This window comes from Cheilinus undulatus, linkage group 1 (assembly GCF_018320785.1).
Source record: "Cheilinus undulatus linkage group 1, ASM1832078v1, whole genome shotgun sequence".
NCBI lineage: Eukaryota > Metazoa > Chordata > Actinopteri > Labriformes > Labridae > Cheilinus > Cheilinus undulatus.
In genome coordinates this window covers 16,268,677-16,279,687 of record NC_054865.1, presented here as the reverse complement: position 1 = coordinate 16,279,687, position 11,011 = coordinate 16,268,677, and positions in this window count along the sequence as shown.

Here is an 11,011-nt window from a genome sequence, read left to right as displayed (position 1 = left end):
TGGAGGGTAGGGACACAGGGGAGTAGATTACCAGTCTCTAAAAATAAAATTGAAATATGGCTTCTGTTCTGCAGCCTCCTTTATGCTTTCTCTGTCTGTATGTTTTTCTGCTTTCATGCTGTCTCTGTTGTGATACAGTACACACATTGTTGCTAATAATAAAGTCCGGAAGTGTTGACCATGATCCCTGTTTAATAATATACTAACATGCACATATTATTTAGGTGTGGCCTGGTTGCACATTATTGTTTTAAGCCTCAGCCTCTTGCTCAGTTTTACTGGTCTCAGAGGATGGCGGGCATTGAGTACTAATTGGTTCCAGAGCGAACCATAACACGGACTCCACCAACGAGTGTCCGCCTTCATCACCACAGGACCGTAACGAGTGTTTTGCAAACAACTTGGAGGGGCTGATAAGAGGCCAGGTGGGTAATTGATGTGGTTACTAAGTGGCTCATTTGCATTCTTTACGCATATCAAACCAAGTGGAGGGAGAGATAGGGGCAAATTGGACAAAGTTGGGGAGTATTATGGTCATAAATATCTACATGAACTCAAAATTTGCCCTAAAGTGCTCAGAAACATCGGTAAAGACTCATTAATAAAGGGATTTTGCACTGTTTAGAGTTCAGTGCAAGGGCTAGGCATAAGGCAAAATAAGTTATCATGAGCAGTTTTCCTGAAAATGAATCGTCAGTTGAACATCATTTTAATGGTGGAAAAGGTGGATCACTGACTATTATTGGCGTTAGAGGTGTTTTGCTTGGTAGCCTTACAGATTAAAAAAAAAACTATATTGAATTTAAAATATTGAAATTTAATGTTAGTTTCTTAAAATCATAATATATACATGTGTTTTTCCAATTTTGATTTTTTTTTTTGACCGAATGAAAATTTTTTGAAATATATCACATTTTAAAAATGTAGAAATTTCAAGGAGACATTGATACACTCACAATCTGAGAGTATCAAGACATGCTGCTATAAATCCACTGTGAGAGTGTCAGAAAGCAGCTCTGCCACTCTCACACAAAATGTGACTGCCTGCCGGTTAGAAATGATGAACTGTGAGCACTGATTAAAGCGTTGAGGCAGATGATAGTGGTGGAAAGGAAAGCATGTATGATGAAAGCATCACTGAGACTTTTCCTTTTTTACCTCTGTGGTTGCACACTGTGTTTGTGCTAATTGGCCAAAAATATAAGAGTATGAAGTGCTGTGGGAATATCCCATAAACCTAATTTACAGATGCTATTAGTATTATCTTACCCTGCTCAGTGTAAACTGTGAGCAACAACAACTCTCTCAGGAATCCTCAAGCCTCGTTCCTGACAGGCGATAAGAGAGCAAATTAATGGCAGCAAAACACACGGGTGATTCCACAGGCATTTGGACAAATGACTGAATTAACCCAAATGCAATGTTTGTTGATATTAATATGAACACTCGTAAATTTCTATCAGAATTCTTTTATGAAAAAAATACAGCTCAAACTTTTGTGACACTATTATCACACCTAAGTGAAATAAAGGGCTTCATTCATTTGGTTTAGCAAAATGCACCACAAGTTAGTACACAGTACCTCCTACCACACATAATCAGTACCACAGAGTTCAACAAACACATTATTTGATCCAGTGTGGTTAAAGGTCAGGTCAGGTATGGGAGCATATGTGAGGTCGGCAAATTCGCCGTGTCAGCATTGGTCCTGTACTGCTCTGGCCACCAGATGGCCATCCTCCAGGCCTGCTGTGAGCTGGTTCAGGCCCAGGGAAGAGCCAGGTGCCTAAGTATGTCAGCATTAGACAACGGTCTTGCCAAAGATACCCAAAAATGCATTCATCCATTGGATATGCAGCCCAAAGTCTTCTAATTTTTTCAAAGTACTTGAAAACCAAACAGTCTTTTCCAATTCTTTTTTTGGTTGGAAAGTGAGTTGTTTCTCCTTGAATTGTGCTTGTAATAAAACTCTGCCATTGTGCTTTTACATCATCCCTAAGTGGACGGCACTGCCTCTCTTATTCCACTTGGTGCTGGGAATAACAGTTAGAGAGAGATGGGTTCATGCCAAAAACAGAAACATGCAAGGAACTTGTCTGAATCTTTGAGTTAAACACAAGCAAGTTGAAGGAGACACCATGTGAGTGTGAACACAGAGTTGAAAACAACAAACTCACAGAAGGTTTGACTTCACTCTCTTCTGACACAGCCATTACTCAGCACTTATTAGGATTTGATACGTGCTACTTTATGCAACTATTCCCTCTTTGAGCCACATTGGTTTTATTACTGCTCTGCCAGAGTTTATGGATGGCTCAGCAGCATATTAATAAAAAGCATATTATTATGTAAATGTTTGATCTGTCTTCACTCAAACATCACTAAATGAGACTAACAAAAGGAGGGATGCACAATACAATTGGCATGATATCAGTATTGGCAGATAAAAGCTAAAAAAGTTCATCTGTACTGGCAGGTAGAAAAATTTGTAGAGTTTTTGGCAGGACTAGCAGACCCTAAATCAGCTGAAATCTATTTTGTTCATCTAATTCCTTGAACTTTAGGTGTGTTTAAAGGACTGAAGTTTGGGGTCTGAATTACATTTATGTATCCATATCATATTGGCATCAGCTTAAATGAATTTGTAAATATAAGCACTTCAGATATTGGGGAAAATACAATAATGTGCATCCCTATGCAAAATTCAACCAGTTGGTAAAGTCGTGGTCAAGGTTAGATTTAGACAGTAGGAGAGAAATACAATAAATAGAAAGAAGCACTAGAGATAAGGGAGTAGACCAAATGAGTAGAAGCCAAAATGAAGGGGGGGATAAAAGAGAAATACCGGAAGCTGTGGCTTTCTGTCAATTCTTCTTCCCGTAAAAAGGATTGCTGGGACCACCTGCGCCAGATGCTAGCTAGGATCATTAGGCGTGTGGCTAAAGGAGAGATGCTTACCCAAAGAGGAGAGCTGTGTACCAAGCCCACCTGCCCAGGGATAAGAATCTCCCGGGAACTCTTCGGCTGAAAGGAAGGGAGTGCTGAGCCCCCTCTTAAACAGATGAAACTGAATAAAACCAAGGCTATTTATCAGTGTAGCAGCCACTCGACTTGTCACTCCTCATCCTGCCCCTCTCCATCCAACCATTTATTCACAGCAGCTCTATTAGCCCACACAAAGCAAATCAGATGCATGAATCAGGACAAGGCTAAAGTAAGCCAGAAGTTACTTCTCCAGCTGGCCAAGAGGACAAATTAATATAAAGAGTAGGGCAATATTTGAGGATTGACTTTCATTGCACTTTGGGTTTTGTTGAACCACACAAACTTAAGTCTGCTTATTGCTTCTGCAAAGGGAATTCCCACTGTGAAGACTGTTTGGGTCACTGAAGGCCTCGCCAACATTGTACTATGACCTTGCAACCACACTGTCATCCAGTCACCGCTGTCCTGGGATCATTTAGGATCAAATAGACCATCAAAAAAATAAATACAAAATGTGTTTTTTTTTTGGTCAACAGTAACCACAGGGACTTCCCCTGCCTCTGCAATGGCTATGTCCATACCTCATTTTCATAACATTAAGGGATGTTTTTACGCCATTCATAACTTCAGGAGCCTAACAGCTAAATCCATGTCAGAGCTAAAGGGTGATTCCTGTTGCTACTGTGCATCACCTGACACTGCTCCCTGTGACAGATTCTCCAACACACACAGTGAGGGGGACAGATTATTTTAGGCAGACTTGCCCTCTCCAGGGGGCAATCAGAGCTATGGTGGTGTTAGTCACAGGGATTAAGCTACTGTGCTTCAATCTAGTCTGCAGAATTTCTACCCTCATCCAAAGTGATATTACAGCAAAACTTATTATGCATATTATGTTAAAGTAAATGAATGATTGGAATGAGGCAAATAAAAGCCTCCCTTTCCTACCATTACTACTGAACCAAACTGAAAAGAGAATATGGGGAAAAGTTACAAACTAGCATTTTGAACTACAAAATAGTCTCATTATGATGCATTGTAGAGACTCCTTGGAGCTGCAGCCTCAGAGAGTTGGTAATTTTGGACCCACACATGTATTGTTTAATCAGCATTGTTATCATTACCACTCTCCCTTCTCCACTTCTCTACACTAAAGTGCTGAAGCAGGTGAATAACACTGCAGAACTTCATGATACTCAAGTGCATCAGTCTACTGTACTGTGAGGCCGAAGCCAAACCACTTACCTCTCAATAACCTTTAATGATCAGCCAGTGGTCCTAAAAATAGATGTACCTTACAATATCACTTCTCCTATGCATGTTTGTTTTTGAAGCATCGTATTATGAGCTCTTATGCTGGTTACTGAAACATCTTATTACTTTTTTACAGTGGCATTAAGACCAGGCATTAGTGGTCGGCAAAGCATTCAGCACTTCAGCCATGTCTAATTGAGTTATAATACAGAGCTGAACGGCTCTGTCTGCTGGGAAGATAAAGCCCTCTGGCAGCCCCTCAGGCCATCACCTCAGGCCAGTTTTAAAGGATACTCTCCAATGTTTCATAATTTCCACTTAAAAATGATTTAATTTGATTGCTGAGCTGGATCAGTATGTGTTTCAAGCAGTTATTTAATAATCCATATCTTCAGCTTTATACACTGTCAAAAAAAAAATCCCTGCTAGTCATTTAAAACAAACACTTTTCTTGATATTGATACTGTCTTGTTGTTACTCTGTACAAAAAACTGGAGGGGAGGCAGTTAAGGCAGACAACATCAGGAGAAGACTCAGAAAAATTCTCCACTGTGAAGTAATGTTGCATTCATAGTGTGCTTCAAGCCCAAATGGTCTGGATAAACGTGGGAAATGGTTCCTTTATTTCATTTTATTTTATTCCTTTATTCGTACACACTGGTCTCTGAGGAGTGCTGGCATCGATTGCTGATTTAATGAAAGCTTCTGCTCCTCTCTCCCATTCCTCTCTCCTCCTCCAGGTCACTCTGCTTAAAATGCCTCCGTTAATCAGATTTCTGTTAAAAGCTGTAAATAGAATCAGAGGGCTGGTGCCAAGAAACACTCTGCTTTACTCTAGTCTTCTCTCAGTCTCTTCCTCTTTTCAATCGTGAATCTGGTGAGATCTCCTGAATTTAGACAGTTCCTTATCTAAAAGTGCAAGTTCAGCATAATGAGTGACAATGCAGTTAGCCCATGGCTGAAAACGTATCTTGTTCTTTTGGTCATGGTTTTTGGTTCGGTACAGGTATGACGTCCAGGGCCATCAGGGGCTTTTGTATTGTTTTGACTGTTTTTTTATAGTTTTGGTATTCCATTTCTTTGGGCTTTTCGAGGTCAACTACAGGAGCATCAAGAGGTCAAGGAGAAAATTCCTTAAATGATCATATAGTATGCGTGTGTGTCTAAGTTTTGTGTGTCATTAGCTGTCCTTGTATGTTTGCTGTGTTAGACAGTTAATGAGTAGCATGTGTCTAAGGACTTTATTTTTATTTTTCAGAGAGCTGTTCAACAGCCAGTAAGTCGACACTAGGCTTTGGGAAACATTACAGCATGTAGCTGTTGATTGTTGTCAGCAACAGGTGATGATACATGCAGACACAGTGAGGGAAGCTGAATCAACCATTTGACAGTGAACATGCACCCCTAAATATCAACGTTTTACTCTGTCAAAGTCAATCAGACTGTTTTTATAGATCTCCATGGCACCTATGCACACGTATTGCTGCTTTTATTTTACTGAAAATCCTCCCACATAGTTATTGGCAGTAGATTTTAGGATTTGGTTGGGTTTCTTACAGCCATTCACCAATTGCCAAGACTGAGATCAGCCGATCACAAATACAATCACATTTTGTGTTTTGATACATCATTTGGTTTAGTGGTCAGTGTGTTTAGATTTGTAGTGTACTGTGACCTCCTGCAGGTGGAGGAGTAGCAAGATAAAACATGAACAAACGCCATTATTATTCAGTCAATAACATGTTTTTACTTACTTTGTTACACAGAGCAGAACAAAAACCTCCCAAAGGGTAATGCTACAAGTATCCTATACAGTAATGACTAGTAATGTTTCCCATCAGTCCAAACGCAAATTATGACATGTTTCGCTGAATAGTCTAAAGTCGAATAAATGCATTTTGTAAGTCAACTGCAATGGTAGAGCAATGTCACAGCGTAACGATGCATATGGTTGGCTTGCAGAATTTGGCTAATGTTAGCAGTGCTAGCAATGCAGGCTTTTAATCCTCTTTGCAGGGTAACGTCCAAACTCCTGAGCTAAATGCTTTCTCTCCATTTTTTACATCACAATTGTGCTAAACCGCATTGTTTGTATGAGTTGCTACCAGCGCTCTAGTAGTTAGCGATTGGTTATATTGGATTAAACAGCATTGTGGTTGCAAAGCAGTACTCATTAAGAGCAATTACAGTGGCTACTAGTGGCAGGCAGCTGCATTACAGTTTAGATGGAGCGTTGGGGCCTGAACTGATAAAAAATGTTAATAATTAGCTGACTTGTAATTCTGGTGCTGACAACAAAAGGATCAGAATTGAACAATTTAGCAAGCTAATCGCACGTATAACCTGACACGCCAGATCATAGACAGCGTTTGGGAAAGGGCAGAGCCTTTGAATAGGCTTTAATCTGCTGGCTTCAATGAGGATTTCAACACATATCTTTACTCTGGGTATATATTTTTGAAGGGGATGCACTGTATTGGATTTTTGCACATATGATGATATTTCCAAAGTAAACTTAGCGATACTGATACTGATATGTACACCTCTTTCTTCATTGTGAAGAACACCAGCTGCAAAGAGAGGCTGAGTCAAGCAGAAGCAGGAAAGTAGACAGGTAGTTTTATGTGTGGGGATTCATTCAAAACGTCCAGGGCTCACAGTAGGCCCTTTGAGTGTGTAGCCCACCTTTACCTGATGCTACAGCTGATGTATGCAGGACTGAACAATAAAGAAAAACTGTCATGTGAGTGTTTTTTACGCGATATGCTTTGTGATTTCTTTATTTCAATTAAAAAATGAATCTTATGTAACACATTTTGATATATGTTTATCACATTTCAAACAAAAATTGCATTTTCTTTACATTTTTTTTTCGACTTTTGCTCAGCAAAACAACAGCTCTAAAACACACACACAGATCCACACACACGCGCAGAGGAGGAGGAAAAGAGTAAGAGCAGGTAAACTGAGCAATTCACTATTTCCTTAAATGTCATCAATCATTTCAAATGACAGTGAACGGTACGCTTACAGACCGGACTAGTTCCGTGTGTGTAACTCAGGATTAAACTAAGTTGTGTTGGGCTGCTGTGATTGTTACACACTACAGCATACACATGAGGCCATGAAATAAACAATCAGCATGGCCATGCCATGAATGGACTGTATAACACTGAGATGAGGTACCGCTTATAACAATCCACTCACCTAATATCAGCCTCGTGTAACTGAGCGTCCCTGTGGAGTGTCATACTGGTGTAGCCTATCTGTAACAACAGCAGTGCCACCTGTGGCCAGAAAATGCATGAGACAGACAGACTCAGCCTTCACAGTGTTCACTTTCTTGACTTCTGATGGCCATTTCAGGCAAACTTACATGCAGGTTAGTCAAGGAAATGAGAAAACTTGCAGTTAAGGCTTCTATCCAACAGCACAGAGGTAGCAGCCAGATATGCTTCAGGTCATGTGACAAACACTGCACATGTTTGTGATATTACAATATATCACAAATTCCACCAGTAATACCGGATGGATGGTATCTGAACACATCCTCCTGACATGAGAGAGTGTAAGTGTAGGCGATTTTCCATGCCGGACGCGAACGCAGCATCGCACGCAAGAGAGCGTAATCAGTACAGCAAACATGGCTGATAGGAAGAGGTTGAAGTTATGGCTTCACTTTTCAAAATATGATGCAGTGCAAGGCTCACCACAGAAATACTTCTTATCTGAGGATGCAGTGTGATGATTCAAAACAGTCCTTCCCACCCATAAATCATGAATCATTCAGACATCTTTCCCCAGGTGTAATGATAGTAATAATAAGAATGATAATAATTATAATATTTTCTTGGGCTTACAAAAACTTACATGTTGTTATATTTGCTTAGGAATCCTTAGTTGTCTTTCAGCAGATAAGCAGCACTTACTGTGCCACAGGGCTAATCATCACATTATTCCTGATGAATAACCATCCAAAATGATTACGCACTCAACAAAAACTCTTAATTAGCAAAATCTCCCCCTCAATCAAGTATCTAAATTACATTTGTACAGTCCAGTGATTACTGACCAAAAGGAGGATTCTTGAGCTGTAAAGAATACGCTGGCACATAAATGGTCCCATCGAATGGGTGACCACTCACCGAATGAATCATGTCCAGATAATTAAATTGTATGGCATACCCAGAGTGTTAACTTTAGTGGATGCACATTGAGCTGTTCTGACTTCTCAATGGGCTTTTAAAGAAATTAAGTGATGGGCTTGGACAATAATTTCTCTTTTCTGGGTCATTGATTGTTCTCTTTTTTGGCTCCTCCAGACACTTTCTGCTCCTCCACTTAAGATTGCTTGCAGGGACTCAAGCCTTTTACTTTAATCCTAAAACAAGTCAATGAATAAAAGAGATACATGAGATTGAGCTTTCACATATGTCCCATTTTAAATGAGGTATAAAAATATGTTTATTTCATGAGATGACTTGTTTACTAAACTACTGTGAACAATAAATTACAGATAAGGTCAAATATGTGAACACACAACAGACTGTAAAAACACAGGCGTAGACTTGGTGGTGTCACTCATTGGCTTCTGAAGCAGACTTTGGAAATGCTGTCTCAGCTGAGGGGGGGACCTAAAGCTTCTTGACCAACATCTACACCACCTATCTGCCAGTCAGATCAGCCACACCCTTTATTATGAATAGTCAGATCCCAGAGGGGTCCCAGAGAGAACAAATACATACATGCCACCCTTTGCATCTTTGTCCATACAACAAAGCACCTCTTTTCTGAAATGATCACATCATAGCCCCCGTAACCCACATGTGCTAACCCTGCAACAACAACAATAGTAGTGATGGGAATCAAGGAACTTGCTCCGATTGAGAACCAGTTCCAACTGGTTTAAACCAACAACATCATCTACATTTAATCATAACAGTTTCCTTATCAGTGTCTTACTTCCACATGCCTGGAAAAAATACAATCTTACAAGAGGAAGTCAACAAAGCGAGCAAGAACAGAGAAGTCTTGGAAGTAAACATGGCGGACAGTCACAAAAACAGGCTAAAGCAGTTGAACATGTGGTTTCATTTCTCAGAAACAGATGCAAATAGCATGACATGCAACATCTTGTCCATTTTTGACGTATTTCTTTGGCAGCATTACAGCGCCACTAACACGCCTGGTGTACAAACTACAGCGTTTTCAGTGGTTTTGTGCTTATGCAGACATTTCTTTTTTTATTACGAATAAAGATATAGATCGTTTTCATCTCAGTGTGGACTAGGCCTCAAAGTTTTTCCAAAGGCTTGTTACCCATAATCTTTGATTTCAGCCACAGAAACATACAAACATTACTACTCACATTATTAAAGCATAAAACAAAACAGCATACTGACACAGTGCCTTTTATCATTAGTTAAATTAGTTTAACACATTGACACTTTCAAAAATAAAAGTCTCAACATTTTTTTTTTCTTTCACATCACCACCATTTTGGCCCACTCTTCGTTTCAGAATTTGACGCCACATCAGAGGGTTTTCACGCATGAAAGGCCTGTTTAAAGCCATGCAACAGCATCTCAGTCAAATTTGAGTCCCTACTTTGACGAGGCAACTTACAAACCTTTGTGTTTTTTTTTTAAAACACCAAAGGTGGACAAATGGCTCTCATTGTGGTTTTCTCATCTGTTCTTCTATTTCTTTATTTTGAAGCGTGATGTGTTGCTTTTTGTCAGACAAGTTAAGTGATTTATTGATTCTAGGCCTAGCAGTAATAAGGTCTGGGTGTGCGTCTACTTGCTATAATACAGCAAACTAGCTTTACCAGCGTAAAGCAGTTCAAATGTGGCACTAACCCTACTGGTGTGGTTTGTGTCGTTGTGTATTCCAGTACGCGCTGATTAGTAGAGAGGAAGTGGACGCTTGTAATACACAGAAAAGGGGATGAATTTTTCAACCTTGTGAGGTCTTGTGCAGTGTCTGCCAGCGGCAACTGCAGGTTCTTGTGGTAATAACATCACATGTCTGAGCATTTCATACTGGTATACTAGTCATTCTGGTGTATAAGCCACAGCTAACCTTTTAAATTAATAAAACAGTTATCAGATGTACAGGATTTCATGATACATGTTATTTTACATTTTTGTGACCTCAGAGAACCAACAGTTTGATGCACTCAGTTCTCATCCAGCTATTAATCTTGAGTTTGCTGAACAGCCTGCAGGATCCTTGTGATTTAAGAGCTATAACAGTCTTCTCTCTGTTCAAACAGCTGCCTCCCAAACATTTATCTCATCCATATGAGCAACCAGTCAAATGGTATTAGCATAGGTCTATTCAAAGACTATTATTGTCCTCTCCCTCCTTTTACACACTGTCTCTACTGACTTGCTTCCACCTCGTAAATAAGAAAAATAGTCGCTGCCTTTTTTGCCATTTTTTAACAATCAAAAAGGGGTTTTTTTTCTGATAACAAGCTTCTTCCTGATCGATAGGTATAACTGTAGGCTAGTGCCATTTATCACCTGCAATTCAGCCTACCTGCCTCTCTCGATGATAGATTTCACATTCGGTCTATAATCTAAAATTACTCATAAAGACTGATTATGGCCAAATCAGAACCCTCCTCCTCTGAATCCTGTACATATCATCAAAAAAGGCTTTCTGGAGTCAAGCAGCCACATGATAGACGAGCATTTCCAAGCACGAGGCCGGGGTATTGTGCATGCCATGAAGCTTATTTTATAGGGTCCATGATAGATGTTGT